General features: G+C 43.7%; 1 pseudogene; it reads right to left on the reverse strand.

Moving 5' to 3' along the window:
* Positions 1-1,563: 1,563 nt before the first annotated feature.
* Positions 1,564-1,722, reverse strand: LOC121486053 (annotated as a pseudogene).
* Positions 1,723-18,940: the final 17,218 nt, after the last annotated feature.

Genomic DNA, 18,940 nt, shown 5'->3' on the forward strand with positions numbered 1-18,940 from the left:
AATGACTGAAAGGTTAAAGAGATATCAATGAGTTTGAAAAGACTTCGTAGAAGCCCTGAATCTAAGTATTGAACACTGATTAGCATTTGAAAGGACAGAAAGGAACAGAGTATTTGTAACAATGGAGAGCTTTACGATATAAATTACAGAGATAGGAGTGGTTGTTGAATGGCCATGGATCAGTAAGGCATGAACACTAAGACAAGGAAAGGATAAAGTCATTGGAAAGAGAAGGATGGGAAATGGGGTACAATAGGCCACAAATCATAGACATCCAGAAAAGTCAAGAAAAGGAATTGAAATTCACAGCTATTGCAATAGGGAATGAGGAGCTTTGGTCAGATGAGTGAAATGGCGGAGACAATGACAAAGCATGGGATTTGGACAGACAGGTAGGTGCAGAATGAACAAGAAAACCAACCAGATAAATCCCAAGTGACTGGTGCCAGGAATCAAGCAGTGACGTAATGACTACCAGTCATCTGACTCCATCCTCTATGGTCCATCTTAGAGAGGCTATTTAGTCTAATGAAACTAGGCACTTGCAACTCTCCTGCACTCTCAAAATTGAAGGATTTATTCATTCATTTATTCAATATACATTTCTTGAAAATCTGTTATGTGTCAGGTAATATGCAATTTGTGGGGATTCAAATGTTCAGAAACTGATTAAAGATACGGAGCTGATGCACTCTGCCTTAAAATGTTCAGCTCAAATCCCTAACTAATTTTACCTATACAATTTTCAAACAAAGGACTCTTCCTTTTATAATGCCTTGGCATTGATGTCTTTTATACCACAATACCAAACTCAATTGTGTTATATTGTTGTGGTGCAATTTTTAGGGACGTGTCTGATGACATTGCAGACATGAACATTTGTTGGAGCAACAATAAATGAAGGCAATATCATCCCAGACATTCAGTTTTCTGAGAAAATGACAAAACTTGACTTATAATGGCATATTAAAAATCATAGAAATGGGGCTGAGCAGAGAAGCTTAAAAAATGCATCACTTTGCTACTGCTGTTGGTTTCACTCTGCTAATGACATGAAATTATACCCCAAGGGTCAGTATTAATCACTATGTTGACTTTTTCTGGAGGAGGTAGGCTGCTGTAGTATGTATTAAAGAAATTCAAGGGGGAAAAAAGTAAGCCAAGAATCATCAGCGCTCAACTAAGAACAAATACATCTGAGACTGTCTAGATACTGTGTTGGCCTCATGATTCATGTTTCTAGGATGCCACTGCCTATATTTGCAGATAGAGACATGACAGGAAAAGCTGACTTCTAAGTAATTAGGGAGAAATGGTTTATTCAAGGAATAAGTCAATGACTGCAATAAGAAATGTATTTAGGGTAATTACAGTATGCTAAGGTAAACATATGAAATTAACGAGATTATCCCAGTTAAGAGTAAACATGAGATCACTATATCAGCAATAAGATTTTGTTGTGGTTATTGTTTGTTGTATTCACCTACAAGAACTGCATTTTCCTCTAATTCTTCCTGATTTTCGTAAGGTCAGAAGTTAATTATATTTTCTCTAATATGTGTCTTTTCTATTCATTTTCCTATACTGTTTGTATATTATAAAATCAGAGGGAGAAAAGTTGCAAACATGTAGTTCAACCCAAATAGACATCACATTTTCAATTAGCAATAATCGCGCCTTGGATAAACCTCATTGGCTACAATACTGCCACTGTGCAAAGCTGACATCACATTTTCCAGGGGCATCTTATATGCCTTTTACTGTTTTGTTTGTTTGTTTGTTTCTGCTCTGTTCCATTGTCTTCTCTAAAGGTCACCAAAAATTTATTGATGTTCTATATTCTTTCCTGCTTTCTCTGGTCTATATCTTCACTCACATGAACTTTCATATTTCACATCCACGTATATAAGACCAAGAGAGATGATAGCCATTCCCCTACTTTTGACTTACTGTGTTTCCCAGGTACAATGTAGAACTACTTCAATTCTTTAATATTTTCACAAAGTTCAGTATAACAGCTATTTTTTAGTGATTTAAAAAAAAATTCTAACCAATCTACTCAACTGTCAGACATAAATTCATGAAGATTGGATTATAAAACTGTAAGTGATCAATACTCTTCTCTACTCAAGACCACTCTTCTTCTTTGGCATTATTTTATTGTTCTTGGACCAGCTTAATGCTGCTCAACTCTCTTTTCTCTTGAGATTAGATATTTCTCAGAAGGCTATTGGATCCATTATATGAATAGACTTCTGGAGGACCTTCCTTACCCATTTCAGACATGATCAGATAAATCTGAAACCTTGAAATAATTTAGCTTCCAACTTGGAAGTACCCGCTTTAATATAGAGGTGCTCTATTATTAGTTGTATGTTTTACATTCAAGATATTTCTTCATTGTTGACAAGTATCCACGTGTAAAATAGATTTCAATTGCCATACTATCACAGAGGCCCTGAATAACATTTTTTCACATATTATGCTTTAAATAGTTAATTACGAACAGAAAGAAGATCAGTTTTGGATCATTGTTACTCTCAATTTTAATATCTTAAAAATTAAACACTTAGTAGTTGAATGTGTTATGACTTGAGTCCAGTTTTCTTGATATATACCTCTATTGAGGATAGTATGGTTAATACCTTTTTACCTAAACAGGCAATAAATGGAACACAGGGGATGCCCCGGTGGCTCAGCGGTTTGGCACCTGCTTTCAGCCCGGGGCGTGATCCTGGGGACCCGGGATCGAGTCCCACATCGGGCTCTCTGCATGGAGCCTGCTTCTCCCTTTGCCCGTGTCTCTGCCTTTCTCTCTCTCTCCGTGTCTCTCATGAATAAATAAATAAACTCTTAAAAAAAAAAAAAAGCGGAACACAGAGTGATATAAGCAAAAACATCCTATTGTTGATACTTGAGTCTGGACTGTGAAAGAATTTTATATCTATGATACCCTAATACAGTATTCAATCTCAAAAGTAGCTATATGAGTCTTTGTATAGTAGGTCAAACCCTAAACCGTGTAATGGATAGAATTATTTACTTTGGCATCACATAGCTGCATTGTTCATATTAAAATAGTTCACATGTTCTTGAATACCCATTTGCAATTCAATAATTGTGGAAACTTTGTATCCCTTTAAAATTATTTTAATTTGAAAATTGAGAGCTAGGTTGAAGGTACAACTTCTTAGATGCTGTAACTAACACTCAGTGACCCACAGAGTGGGTCTGATTTATTATGCAAATACAGAGGCAGAACAATATATTCTGTTTAATCATGCAGAATTTTTTTGTTTGTTTGATGGAGTGTCCAGGCACACAAATGAATATTCTATGAATCCAAAATCTACTTCAGAAAGGAAGGTATTTATATGGGGTTATAAGAGCAAGGTGCCAGAACTGCGATTTATAGAATATGCTTGGTCGATTTTAGAAAAACAGTTTGTCTTTAAACAACTGAATTTTATAATGAGAAAATTACCAAAAGCTTTTAGCTACTCAGGTTATTTAAGTGAAAGTTGAATTTATCCATTATGAGCTATAAAACCCATTGATTACTTGACTTGATTACTTAAATCTTATGGCCTGAGAATCCTGTCTGACGGATATATCCCCCTTCACTCAGAATGTATTATTGAAGAATGATTTTATGATAACTGCAGCATTTCAGGTAAGCACTGTTCTCTCAACAAACATGAGGAGATAATTCACATGGGTAAACGATTATATATTTAGAGGCCAGCAGCATTTCTTGGCAGCCATTAACCATTACCACTCCAGGGTCAAAACTCACATCTCAAGCCTAAAACCTGAACTCAGTGGGAGAACCATAAATAATTTGGTTTCTAGCATTTTTCAGCAATGAAAATACCTTTCAGCAAAATTATCTCCTTTTTCCATGAGAACTGATACACATATCAGAGAAGAATAGTTGGGAAAATGCTGAAATATATGAATTACTGTGAAGATTGGTTTGATGTGGGCTGCTTGGAGAAGTGAGAATATTATAAAATTTCTTTATTCCTTATGCTAACCTTTAAGGTAGGTACTATCATTCTTATTTTATAGATGAGAAATCTTCAGAGAAGTTAAGTCACTTTTCCAAAGACATTCAGCTGAGAAATAGCAGCGTTAGGATTCCAAAATAGATTTTTTTTTTTTTACATTTCTGTGTGCTCTTAGAGAAGGAGCATTGGTGATTTCAGACTTGATTTTTAAAAACTGTAAATAGAATGTCATGATAAAAGTCATAAAGGGAAACATACATAAAAGGAAACAACCACTAAAACCAAAATTGCACTAATATATTGTTAACATGCCGAAGTACTGTGGGCCTATATAATTTGATGGTTGTCTTCTAGTTCTTTTCAAAAATCAGATCAATGTTTATGACTAAGTTAGTGAAGATTACAGTGTTCAGTGCAATTACCCAAACTGAGCAGACCTCTTCCAGATTCCGTGCTTGCTCCACAATCCGTGAGAGATTGATTAATTCCTTCAAGAAGAAAACTTTAGAGCTTATTAAAAAAAAAAAAAAAAGAACATAAAAGATACAATTTGCACTCTAACTGGCAGATTTTAAAGTTGCGTGATTTGTAATGTTTGAAGGAAGCCACGGCCAAGATTAACTCATGATGTTCTTAAAATTATGATGACCATCTGCCTTCCAGTATGTTAATGTAGAACCAATCTCTGAAAAGTGCTTCTCATTACTAAAATAATAATAATTCAGAGTGTTGTGCAAATTGTGTTTATTTGATTGCTGCATCATTAAAGGAGTCTTCGATGCTTCAGGGCCATCTCTAAAAAAATGTTCAGTAGTAATTTGAAACGATTCTGGCTATTTACTATCTTCAGTCTTGTTCATATTCATTATTTATTTACTTTCTAGTTTTAGCTAATTCTTCTCTAAGACAGTTGAATAGAGAAATAATTTTTGCTTTTAAAAGTTTATTAAATTCTAGTACTCTATTCCTACTTGAAGTTCTAATTTTTTTTCTTTGTTTTTCTCATTAGTTGCCATGAGGATGAATGAGTTGCTTTGTTCCATCTGATGGGTAGTTTTCTTGTTCTGTGATCTGGCTGTTGGACCCTGGCTCAGGGGTGCCAACGTGTCCCGGCGGACGCCCCAGAGACTCAGACCCCAGACAGGCAGATGCAATTAGCAAGAGGGTTTATTGGACGTTTGCGCAAACGGGCTCTCCGCCTCCGAAGAGGAAGAGAGCCCTGATTAGTAATTACAGGTATCTTTTAAAGGCAAAAGGGAAAAAAAAACCGCTTAAAGACAAAAGAACCTCGGGAGTTGCATAGCATTCAGGTTATTGATTTCACAGAGGGTCACCATGAACCTATTCAGGGACATTCCAATCAGGGTGTGGGGGGAAATGGTTTTCTTATTGTAAACAGAATGCTTTTAGTTGCTAAAATTTCAGGAAGACGCCTGGATGGGCTGCCTCTGGATTAGGGCTGGCCCTACTTACAAGGGGGGGAGGTTTCTTCATTCCCTCCTCTTGTTTGGGCTGATTTTAACCTTAAAATCTTAGGGAACATTTATTTCTTCAGTCTGGAGGGTCCGACATTGCTGAGTTAATACCAGAGCTTGGGTAATAAACAATCTTTCTCGGATGAACTGGAGCGGCCAGTTGAGGACTCAGGGGCCAAAAGTTAGCAGCAGGAGCAGGATAACTAGAGGGCCCATAATGGTAGAGATTAGGGTGGTTAACCAGGGAGACTGATTAAACCAGCTTTCAAACCAGCCCTGCTGGGCCTCCTGGTCCCTTTGTCTTTTATGTAACCTTTCCCTGAGTTTGGCCATGGAGTCTCTGATGACTCCAGAATGGCCTGCATAGAAACAGCATTTTTCTCCTAGGGCTGCACACAGTCCTCCCTCTTTTAGGAGTAGTAAATCCAAGCCTCTCCTGTTTTGAAGTCCTACTTCTGAAAGTGAGGTGAGGGACTGTTCTAACTTAGAAACGGACTGCTCTAGTGTCCGCAGATCCTCATCTACAGCTGCCTGGAGTTCTAAATAACGTCGTGAGCCCTGGATCAGAGCAGCTGCGCCAGTACCCACCCCAGTAGCGACCCCTAGTCCCAACATAACGGCTAGGGTTAGGGAGACAGGTTCGCGCCCAAAACGGGTGGGGTGTTCATCATACTGATTTTCTAGAGTTTCACCAGGGTGATAGAACACCCTGGGTATGATCTGCACCATGACACAGAAGTCGTTTGAGCTATTTAGAACCTTAGCTGACACACAGGGGGTGAGGACTTTGTTGCATGCCCACCAAGTTCCCGGCTGGGGCTCCAGGTAAGAGTCAGTCCCTAAAATCGGGGCGGTAGTATTGCAGAGTTCCTGGTAACCCCGGGTGAGTATAGTTAGCTTTAACAGTGATGTAATCCCAGGAGGAGGAGGGCCTCTCATCCTGTGTCTCCCTAGTCTTGCACCCCCAATTTTTACAATAGAAGTATTCCCCTCCACAGGTGGGATTTAGCCTGCGATCTCTGTGGTACCCGGGACAGACATAAAAGGGAAGAGTGCTGAGCATGGCCCTTCTGTCAGGCGTGCCACATCCTCCCCATGGGTCTAATCCCAGTCGCCTTGGAGGGCTTTCTCGGTTAGAGGCTCTAGAGGTGTCGAAGTATCCCTCTAGGTCCCATGGGCTAGGGGCCCCTATGGTTAGCTTGCATAGGTCAGGATATAGGTTAGGCCACCAGGTTCCCACAGGGGCGGTCTTAGTTATAGACCAGACCTCGTCACCCCCAGACGTTAGTACCTGCCAGGTTAACCTTTTGAGGGCATGAGGGTCACCTTTGGCGGAGGTAAAGAGCGCTAGGAGAGGTAGGAATATAACAACTGTCATTGAACAATTTTTTGAAAGTCTTATCTTGAGCGGGTTTTGGGTGCAGTGGAGCTTCCATTGGAGTGGCTCGCCCGGTCCGTCCTGGCTGGCGTCAGCGGTGCTCGTTGATGGGGCGCGCTTGACGTGTGAGGCGTGGACCCAAGCAGCAATGCCGTCTACCTTTAAGGCGGTTGGGGTGGTCAGTAGTACAGTGTATGGGCCCTTCCAGCGGGGCTCAAGCGTCCTGGACTGATGTCTCCTGACATAGACGGAGTCACCGATCTGGAACAGGTTGTGTCTCCGGGGCGGTAGACAGCCCCGCAAGGGGTTTCCAGATCTGGCGCTGGATAATCTGGAGCGCCTTTAGCCTGTCCTGTAAACCGGGAGTGTTAGCAAGAGGGTCAATAGCAGAATCTAGTAAGTCTGTCACTGGTGGGGGACCTCCATAGACAATCTCGTAAGGAGTTAGCCCATGGCGCGCGGGAGTGTTCCGGACTCGGAACAGAACCATAGGGAGGAGTTGGACCCAGTCTCTAGTGCCAGTCTCCAGTGTCAATTTGGTTAGGGCCTCTTTAATTGTTCTATTCATTCTTTCTACCTGCCCTGAGCTCTGGGGTCTGTATGCACAATGTAATTTTTAATTTATCCCCAGTAATCTGGCCACCAACTGACTTACCTGGGAGACGAAGGCGGGGCCGTTGTCCGACCCTATTACCTTGGGCAGTCCAAACCAGGGGAAAATTTCTTCTAGGATTTTCTTGACAACCACCTGGGCAGTTTCTCGTTTGGTGGGGAAGGCTTCTGTCCATCCTCCTGTGGGCCTAGTGCAGCGGCCCGTGCCGTTTCATCGGCCATCCTGTTCCCCTCTGCTACTGGGTCGTTGCCTCGCTGATGCCCCGGACAGTGAATTATCTACCACGGCCGCCCCGGCTTTACGTTCACCATTTCGTAGAAAGCTACTCCCCTCGGTGTACCAGGTTGCTTCAGCACCTGGCAAAGGCTGGTCTGTCAAGTCCCCTCTGGTGCCATGGACCTCAGCTAGGATCTGGTGGCAATCATGCATTACCAGGGAGGGGGACTCGGCTTCTGGAAGCAAGGTGGCCGGGTTTAGGGATGTAGCCGTTCCGAACCGTATCCGCTCGGAATTCAGTAACATGGCCTGATAATGGGTGACCTGGCGTTTGAGAGCCATCGATCAGGTGGCTGGCGGATGACTGTCTCTATGGCATGGGGGGGCCACCACAGTGAGGGGTTGGCTGAAGGCCAACTTATCTGAGTCTTTTACCAGGACTGCCACAGCCACTATTATTCGGAGACATGGGGGCCATCCTGACGCCACGCTGTCTAATTTTCTTTTGAAAAGTATGCCACGGGCCTTTTCCAGGGTCCCAGTTTCTGAGTTAGGACCCCTTTGGGTATTCCTTGGTGTTCATCAGCATATAGCGCAAATGGCTTGGTTACATCTGGGAGGCTCAGGGCAGGGGCGGTCAATAAGGCCCTTTTTATTTTGTCAAAAGCCAATTGTTGCTCCTTTCCCCAGTGGTAGGGGGTGTTGGATTTCGTGAGAGGATATAGGGGAGCCGCCAGCTCTGCAAACCCGGGTACCCAGAGGCGGCAGAACCCAGCACTGCCGAGGAACTCTCGTAGCCCTCTGGCACTAGTGGGTGCTGGGATCAGGGCTACAGCCTTTTTGCGGCTCTCTGTCAGCCACCTCTGGCCTCCTTCCAGGAGATATCCCAGATAGGTCACTCGTCTCTGGCCTATTTGGGCCTTTTTGGCGGAGGCCCTATACCCCAGTCCTCCCAGTCTCTCGAGCAGGGCCCCCGTACCTTTTACACAATCCTGTTCTGTCTTAGCCGCTATGAGCAGATCAAACACGTACTGCAGGAGAATGAGGTCCGGATGGCCAACTCGGAAGTCTGCCAAGTCCTGATGCAAGGCTTCGTTGAACAAGGTGGGGGAGTTTTTGAATCCCTGTGGTAGCTTTGTCCAAGTGAGTTGTCCTGAGAATCCCGTCTCAGGATCTTTCCATTTAAAGGCAAAAATAGGCTGGCTTTGAGAGCTTAACTTTAGGCAAAAGAATGCATCTTCTAGATAGAGCTCAAGGGTCCTTCTGCCTCAGTTAAAACTGAATGTTGAGGTCCCGTAGCAACCAGGAAGGTCACTGGTTGACCCCCCCACTTTAAGGGTTATCTGAGGCTCGGGGGGGGGGGGGGCTCCTGGCCCTGACACCCCCAATCTTTATCCTCTAGGGACAGTACGGGAATGGGCTTCTTAGGTCCCTGCGTTTGGCCCTTCTTTGGACAATCTTTAACCCAATGTCCTTTTTCCTTGCAGTAGGCACACTGGTCTCGTTCAACCCGTGGTCTTCTTTTGTCTCCCAGGTCCTTACTCTGTCCTGACTTACTCTGCCCTGAGCTCTGTACTACGGTGGCCAGTATCCCAGTCAGTTCTTTATTGCGTTTCCTCTCTCTCTCTCTCTAAGTATACATACGGTAGCCCTCCATTAATCTTTCCAGAAAACCTGCCGGCGTCTCATCTTTTCCCTGCACTATAGCACGTACCTTTGCCAAATTGGTGGGGCATCGCCCTGCCCCTTTGAGACCCGCTAGGAGTACCTGGCGATAGAGACGGAGCTGCTCCCTCCCAGCAGCAGTGTCGTAGTCCCAGGTCGGGCGAACCAAGGGGGAAACGTCCTCAATTTCATTAGGCAGCTGGGTCGGCCTCCCATCCGCCCCGGGGACGTTTTTCTGTAGACGCGCGGTCTCTCCTCCGTGGTGAGGAGAGTCTGCAGGAGCTGATCAGGGTGCCCATGGGGTCCTGGCTGAAAGACCGGGGCCTTCACCTGCAAGATAATATCAATATTAAAAGTTCCATTCGTGGGCCACCCGACGTTGAGAGTCGGCCACTCTGAGGAGCAGAAGGTGACCCATCTTCGTCTTCTGACTTCGACCGAAAGGTTGTGTGCTCGGCCGGCGACTTCTTTCCAGTGATCTAGAGCGAGGCTTAAAGGGGTGGTTACAGTTTGCCCCGCGGGTGTAGAGAAGAGGTGAGTGGGGAGGAAGAGGACAGGAAGAAAGACACAGAACAGACAGATGCACACAGACGACAGGACCGGCTCGGCGGATTCAGACGGGAGCGGTCGCCAACAACGACCCTCCCCGAAGAGGAGGGAGTGCCGGGCTCCCTCCCTCTTCCAGACCACTCCGGAGTCCAACTCCGGAGCGGGACCAGAAAGACACAGAAGGAACAGACGCACACGAATGACAGGACTGGCGCGGCGGATTCAGATGGGAGCGGTCGCCAACAACCACCGTCCCTGAAGAGGAGGGAGTGCCGGGGCTCCGTTCCTCTTCCAGACCACTCCGGAGTCCGACTCCGGAGGGGGACCAGGGGTCTCAGGGCACGTCTGCCTCCCCCGCTGGTCCAAATACAGAATACAGAGTACAGCGTCCTGCAGGCACAATACAGACCCGGCACAGACCCGGCCAGTCAGACAAACGGACGAGACAGATATGACATTTAGCGAGCTCGGTCTTACCTCCTACCGGTCTTAGGATTGAGCCTGGGGCGTCTCGGATCCCGGACGAGCCCCCAAATGTTGGACCCTGGCTCAGGGGTGCCAACGTGTCCCGGTGGACGCCCCAGAGACTCAGACCCCAGACAGGCAGATGCAATTAGCAAGAGGGTTTATTGGACGTTTGCGCAAACGGGCTCTCCGCCTCCGAAGAGGAAGAGAGCCCTGATTAGTAATTACAGGTATCTTTTAAAGGCAAAAGGGAAAAAAAAACCGCTTAAAGACAAAAGAACCTCGGGAGTTGCATAGCATTCAGGTTATTGATTTCACAGAGGGTCACCATGAACCTATTCAGGGACATTCCAATCAGGGTGTGGGGGGAAATGGTTTTCTTATTGTAAACAGAATGCTTTTAGTTGCTAAAATTTCAGGAAGACGCCTGGATGGGCTGCCTCTGGATTAGGGCTGGCCCTACTTACAAGGGGGGGAGGTTTCTTCATGGCAAAGAAGAGGAACAGATTCCACAAAATCCCCTTCACATCCTTACTTAGAATAAAGCAAAGATGAGGAACGAGAAATAGAACTCCCATTATAGTTCCCCAAATGGCTTTTGCTCTTGCCTTTCTTCTCTGCAGCTGTACTATTATATCAGCATATTATTCTTCTCAAGGTACCACATGCACCATCATGGGGCAGCACAGAACAGGGAAACAAAAGCACAAGATGGGACTTGTATAAGATCCAATGATTGGTCAAGATAACATACCATTAAACTTTAAGCATTGGACATGATGTCTCTGAAAGTAGAGACAGCAGATGTGTTGCTTCTGTATCTCCAGTGCCTGGCACATGGTAGAAAAAGTCAATAACTTATTTAAAGAATGAAACTGGCAGTCCCATTATATTCCACTTTCTACATCTAGGTGTATTCTTAAAAGCAGTTCGTGACTCCTCATGCTTAGTTAAGGGACTGAGAACTTCTCTGGAATAATAATCAATGCATATTGTCAAAAGAAATAAGTTTGCTGGAGGTGTGGCAGAGGGATAGGCAGAGGGAGAAATAAGTTGCTGTAGATTCTTCAGCAGATGTATGAGTGCATTGACAAGGGATAGCCAGACTTTCAAAAATGATTTGAAACAAGTCCTATTTGAGTGACCTCATAGGATTATTATAAAGAACTTGTGCCCTGAATCATGGGAAGAATAGTAAACACCTCAAATGGTATTGTTGGGGGTTTGAAACTGCTAGTTAATTACATGCATTTCCACTCCAAATTCTGAATCAGTGGGCCAGTTTTATTTCTGCCTCTTTTGGTTCAAAAGCATAGCTGGAACATGAATCTAGGTTTCCTAACAGATCCTCTCTCCTCTCTAAACCTAAAATTTGGGTAGGGAAGGGGTCTCCATCTGCAGAGCACACATTCACCTAACTGGATCTGTGGAAGGTGGTGGCCAGCCTCACACCTTATCAAGCACAAAAAGGGCAAGATTCTGAGACTTAGGTGACACAGTCAGCGTTTAACACATCAGTGCTGCCTGAGAGAGAAGTAAGGACCAGTGACTGCAGTCCTTCTGTGGTCTCACCAATCGAATAAATGATCCCTCTTCCAACAGAGAGAGAGGGAAGAAGGGTATATTATTTCTTCCCTTGACCTCTGAGCAGTAGAAGTTCCTTGCATATGAAGAAACCTCCCCCCTTGTAAGTAGGGCCAGCCCTAATCCAGAGGCAGCCCATCCAGGCGCCTTCCTGAAATTTTAGCAACTAAAAGCATTCTGTTTACAATAAGAAAACCATTTCCCCCCACACCCTGATTGGAATGTCCCTGAATAGGTTCATGTTGACCCTCTGTGAAATCAATAACCTGAATGCTATGCGACTCCCGAGGTTCTTTTGTCTTTAAGCGGTTTTTTTTTCCTTTTGCCTTTAAAAGATGCCTGTAATTGGTAATCGGGGCTCTCTTCCTCTTCGGAGGCGGAGAGCCCGTTTGCGCAAACGTCCAATAAACCCTCTTGCTAATTGCATCTGCCTGTCTGGGGTCTGAGTCTCTGGGGCGTCCGCCGGGACACGTTGGCACCCGTGAGCCAGGGTCCAACACATACAGGTTGTGGGGGGGTGGGGGCGGTGGGGGGAATTAAGGGGAAGGAAATGATTTCTGTTAATATTATCATCTCCATTATCATTGTGGCCTCCCCTCTCTTTCAGTGACACAGGATCCAACTCTCTGTGACGATCTTAGGGGCACAGGTCTTAGTGGTGAGCAGGACTGTAAATACTTTCACAGTGAATAGGGAAGCTTTTGGCATGATTTCTCTCTGGCTACCATAACTCATTCTAATGACACTGGATAGTAAATTCTAGACTCTGGTTGTGTTGTACTCTGAATATCCTTCCTACTAGTTTACATTTCTATGAACTCCCTAAACTCTGTGGGAAGTATTGGGGTGAGATACCAATATTGGGAGTATTGGGAGTATCTGTTAGGAGATGAGTGAGTATGGAAACTCTAGAGAAATTCTCTTCACAGATTGATTCCATTTTGGATCTCTTTTTGTAATTCACAGGGTCTACCACATTTCTATAAAATTAGGACACAAGCTATAGAATATCGTAATAGTGTTGTTAGGTGATTCTCTCTCACCTACACACGTATACCCCTCCACATACTCACAGCCAAAAAAATTGTGATTGCGTGACGTATAAACCTTTCTGTATAAATAGGGACTGGAGGGTGAGTGTGTTTTTGTGTGTGTGTGTGTGTGTGTGTGTGTGTGTTTGTGTGTAGGGGGCCTATTCTTTATAAAGAATTATTCTTCATTATGTTATAAATATGACAACAGTAGCTACAATTATAAGCCGATTAGGTAGATGATCAATAATACAAGTGCACTGAAGTAGAGTTCCTCTTGTTTCAATTGTGTTTAATGTGAATGGCATTCTGTACTGTTCACAGAGTAAGACTTCTAATCAAGACATAAATGATCTTCTAATTAACTGCCTTTGTCTGATCCTCTGAAATAAAATGTAGTTTTGTTTAGGGAAATCAAGTAGGTGTTAGACTCATCCCAGACTTTATTATGGGGCTCCTCTCTCTGCTTTCCAGTGGCTTTATCATCAGGGCCAGAAAATTAGTGCTTATACATTGCGAGTTTCACGCAATCACTGAGTAAATCATACCAGTATCTTTACCAACCAGGCATATTACAAAATTCTGAATTGGGACTTGGTCATATTTTCTAATTTTGTCTCCAGTGGTTTTGATTGTTATCACAATCAGCTTGTAAAAGCATTTCCTAGCCAGTGATTCTTAAGCCTGACTGCACATTAGAATCACCTGAAAGGTTTTTAAAAACCATAAATGCCCACATTCCCATTCCAGAGCAATGTAATGAGTCTCTAGAGGTAGGAGAACCCGATGGTAGGTGATTCTAATATGCAACAGAGTTGAGAATCACTGACAGAGACCAAAGGTCAGCATTTTTTTTTTCCTGTAAAGGCCCAGATGGGAAATATTTTAGGCCCTGTCACAACTGTACAGCTCTGTAATAACTAAGCAACTGCCCATGAAAGCAGCCATAAACAATATGTAAACGAAGGGGTCTGGCTGCATCCCTGTAAAACTTTATATACAACCGTGAAATTGTGATTTATAATAAGAAGTAGATATCTGGTCCTCATTTCTGGCACGGAGCTGAAACTTGTGGCATTTTCTAAATGATGAGCAGACCCGTGTCTTTTGTTATGTGAATGAGGTGATTTTTGGAATGCACCAAAGGATGCCAGACCTCTGAGGAGGGGCGAGGGGCTGGAGTTTGAATCAATCTCCAATGGCCTATGCTTTAATCGATTGTGCCTAAGTAATGAAGCCTCCATAAAATCCAAAAAGGACAGGGTTTGGAGAGCTTCTGGGTTAATGAAAATGAGACCTGGGTAGTGCCATGCTCAGGAGAGGCGCGGAAACTGCCCTTCCTCCACATCTTGCCCTAGGCTTTTCTCCCATCTGGCTGTTTCTGAGTTATATCCTTTTATAAGAAACCATTATCCAGTAAATAAAATGTTATTCTGAGTCCTGAGCCCCTCTAGCAAATTAATCAAACCCAAGGAGGGGGGCGTTGGAAGCTCAATCTATAGCTGGTGGGTCAGAAGCACAGTTAAGGACCTGAGATTGTGACTGGCATCTAAAGCGGGGAGGGTGAGGCAGTCCTGTGGGACTGGAGCCCATAATCCACAGAATCGGAGGCTGTCTCTGGGCGGTGTCAGAATTGAGTTGAATTATAGGACGTCCAGCTGAGGTCAGAAAATTGGGAAAGGCTATATTAAAATTCAACTGACTAAATTTCAAAGATCTGATTGGCTTTAATGATTGACTCATGAATCAGGCAACATCCCATCTATCAAGTAGAGGGGAACTCCAAGGAGTTGTGTGGAATGGGAGGTTTTTATAGGAAGGAAGGTGAGGCAAGGAAATAACAAAAAAAAAAAAAAAAAAGGGAGGATTGTTTGAGACAAGGTCATGTCCCTTAGGGGAAAAGAGCAAGGGGTGTCACCATGCAGATGACCTCATCTGTCAGGTCTGCCAGCTGTTGGGGGGTCAGGGTGGGGGTCAGGAATGTGACAGGTTACCTCACTGGTGTTGAAAAGAAAATTCCTGGCCAGTTAAGACCGCCCTTCTGGGGGAGGTTGAAATTTTGATTAGGTATTAAACCCCAGTTTGGGGACTTGGCTTAAATGACTCATTTCAGGCCTGTGCTTTTCTTTTTAGCATTAACAAGCCACACTTGGCCTGATACTAAGGATTTGGATCAGCAACCCTTAATCCTACTTTTAGCCTCAGAATCCATAATTAACTTAATACATGAGCACTAACCTAACCGATATGTGTTGTCAGACAGCAAAATACACGAAGAGAGCATTGGTTTTGTAAATGAACCAATGTGAGCTGGCCCCTTGGTAAGTCACAGACACACCAGGTGGAGTTGTGGCCCTAAGGAAACTTTCTCTGCAGACAATGAGGAGAACAAAGGGAATGATTTCCAAAGCTGGAACTCTCTGAGCAAGGTGGAATGGGTTCCTTTTATTGAGGGTTAGGGTGAATGTTTAGAAAGGGGAACTTAGTCACGGTAGGTGAGGTGGGCATAAGGCCTTGTGTGCCCCTTGAGGAAACGTGCCTATATGTACCTTGTATGTTATGTAAGTGAGGTTTGTGCTCCTCCTTGGGCAGAGATTTTAGTATTAGAATGAGGTGAAGGTAATTGTTGGTCATTCTAGAGGTCACTTCATGGTCTGTCTGCACAGGTGTGAGTCTGGGGTTACATTCCAACTAGTCTGAGTGGCCTGGACCACCAGAGCTCTTCCTGCCTGCTGGAGTCCTTACTGCTTGAGGGATGCTTTCCATTTCCATCCTGGGGTGTTATGCCCACAGGGTTCTTGCCTGAATGAAGAGATAATCTGGAAAGAAGAGTTTAAGGAACGACATGGGACAAATGTCAGTGAGTACAGGCAGGTGAGCAGTAAAAAAAGGTCAGGTCTTGGGTGTGGAGCCACTTTCAGGCAAATGGCCTTGAGCAATGGAATGTAGAAAGGGCTCATCACGCGCCCCTCCTCAAAATACCCATGGATTCATGGGCTACGGACAACCAGGCACAGGTGCCCAAAAAAGGAGAATTTCATACAGCACCCCACCTCCTCATCTTCCCCCTTTAAAAGCCTACAAGGGGCATCAGGGTGGCTCAGTTGGTTAAGCATCTGATTCTTGATCTCAACTCACGACCTCTGCTGCTGCCCTGCCCTCAGCTCCCTTGCGGTGTATTCAATAAACTTCTATCTCCTTTGTTCTTCTCCAGGTGGATTCTTCCACTTTCTCCCCCACCAGCATCCACTGGATCATCGCTCCACATTTGGGGGCCCCTATCTGATTGAGAGACATCCCATTTAGGCACCACAGCGGGGTCTAGCTAGAGACAGCTTTAAAGTAAAAAATATCTTGGTTCAAAACCTTGCTTGCACTGCCACTGTGTGCTGTGTAAAATGTGAGAACCCCATTTAGTCTGTGTGACCTACAGATTCTTCACTTCTAAAATGGGAATAGCCATATGTAAGTCAATGTGTAACTGACCTAATGTGAGTTCACACCTTGGTGAGTCAGAAACTGCACCAGGTGTTGTTGCACAAAGAAAATCTGATTTGCAGTAAATGAGATCACAGAGACAGGCTTCCAAAGCTGTGACTCCCCCAGAAAGGGTAAAAGGGGGTTCCTTTTTTTTAGGGTTAGGATGAATATTTAGATAGGGAAGCCCTGTTATCAAATGTAGGGACAGGCATAAAGGCCCTGCATGTGTCTTAAGGAAACCTGTCTATACTGACTGTTATGTTATGCAAATGAGGCTGAAATCTTTATCTGGAATGGAGATTTTAGTATTATAATGAGCTAAAGGTAGCTGGTGGTCATTCTAGGTCACTCCATGGTTCATCTTCACAGATGTGAGTCAGGAAATAAGCTCAAATTGGTCTGGGTGGTCTGGCCCATCTGAAAGTCTTGTTTGAGCACTGCTAGCCCTCAGGGACAGTTTTGGTTTTCATTTGCCTGAGTGAAGAGATAAGCTGGAAATCAGAGCTTAAGGAAAAATGTGGGACAAACGTCAGTGAGTACAAGCAGGTAGGCAGTAAACATCAGGTTTTGGGATCTTGCTGGTGACAAAGGGACCATGGTGCTGCTGAATTTCTCATGAAAATTCAGTAGTTTCTCTAGCTAATAATACCTCACTATATTGAGCATTTACCATATAGTAGGTGCAGTTCTAATCATTTATACTCAGCTTATTTCATTTGTGGAGGTCGAGAAAAATCAAGGCCATTCTACCTCAAGTTTAGCATTAGCACAAATACAGCCATCTTAGGCCCCTGTGAATAAGAGCTGAACTTTATGAGGAAAACTGCAGAATGTCCTCAATGTCAGGTAATCCCATATCAGAAAGACAACAGAGCCCACACCGTGGTAGAAAGTCCCATATTAGAATGAGAACAGAGCTCAATGCCCTTGAAAGCCCCATATCAAAATGTAAACAGAACTTGAGAAATTCCTCCACCCCTTCTGAAAATCCCCTAGACCAGCCTATAAAAAAAACCAGCTGTAACCACTTGGGGGTCCAAGTCCCTGCTCTCCTGGGTCAGGTATACTTGGACCCAAGCTCGAGCTTGCTAATAAACCCTCGTGCGCTTGCATCGGTGTCAGCTCCTTGGTGGCTTCTCAGATTCGAAATCTTGGGCACAACACATTGTCCTGGGGGGGAGCGGGGGGAGATTAAAAAAAAATGGCACAGACTTGTCTTCAATGAGTTTCCACCACAATGGAGAAAAAGAATTCATAAATTGCTATATTTCAGAAGGGAACATGGTAAAGTGATCAATGCTAATATATATTAGGTATTGAGGAAGGAGAATCACATAGAAACGTGTTAATTAAAATCTTCAGAAAAACAACTGGTAGAAAAAAATGGTGGATAAAGGCTGAATGTAATTTCATTTTGCAGATTTGGGAGTAGTGGAAGGAAGTTGGAAAAAGGTGTGGAAGTGGGGAAGCAGGAGATGTGTTTATGGAAGGAGGCCTTGATGTGGCCTTGTGCTGGTGGAGTAGAAGGTGATAAGGCAGCTTAGAGTCAGAACATCCAGGGCTCAGATTTCCACGTTAGGCAGTTAAACTTATAAATCAACAGAGAAATATTTAAGGTTTAAGGTGATGGTATATTTTGAGCTACAATTTAGAAAGATTAATCTGACAGTGGAAGAAGGGAACTATGGTATTGTTTCTTTATTCTACTCATTTCATAGAGTTGTAATGATTAAATGAGTTAATTTAGTAAGGCTTTTAGAGCATTGTCTGGCAAAGGGTTAGGATTGTGTAGGAATTATTACTGTTCCATAAATAATATGAAACCATTATCTAGCCTTTAACAAGTTTTGGTTTATTCGTTTGTCTAGTGCAACACAGCTCTAGAAGACAATTATAGATGCATGTACATCAGGCATTCTTTACCGGTTTTTAGGGGATAAAATGCTAAAACATGGAAATAAGGCAAAGGTGGTGCCAAGCCTGTCAGTTTCATAACAGTGTACTAATAATTCTGTCCACAGATTATTTTATTTAGGCCTAATGCCTTCGCAAATGAAGTCATAGGAAGTTTTGAACTAAGGTGGGACCCATGTTCCTGGAAGCAGAGCCGTGGAATGTTGGGTAGATTCAAACGGGAGAGAGGAAACCAGAGCTCAGTGAAGCTTTCCAGCTAAGAAGCTATGAGAATCTTATCGTGAATGTATCAGAAATATAAAGGGGAACACAGATTTAAGAGTCTTGATAAGTTTAACATCATTATTAAGGAGAATTTGGTTGAATGGCAAGAAATATAAAAAGTCTAAATCAGTGTTTTCTAAATAGTGGAGTCATTAGCAAACCTAGGGAAGTCTTGAGGAGGTGATTTGCAGTGAAGTTGTAGTCGATTTGTGGTTGATTTCATTTGACCATGTTCTGTTGGAGGTATTCAGAGCGGAGCTATCTTGCAGACACATGGAAATGTGAAAATTAATCAA

Source organism: Vulpes lagopus, chromosome 2, assembly GCF_018345385.1.
Source record: "Vulpes lagopus strain Blue_001 chromosome 2, ASM1834538v1, whole genome shotgun sequence".
Classification (NCBI taxonomy): domain Eukaryota; kingdom Metazoa; phylum Chordata; class Mammalia; order Carnivora; family Canidae; genus Vulpes; species Vulpes lagopus.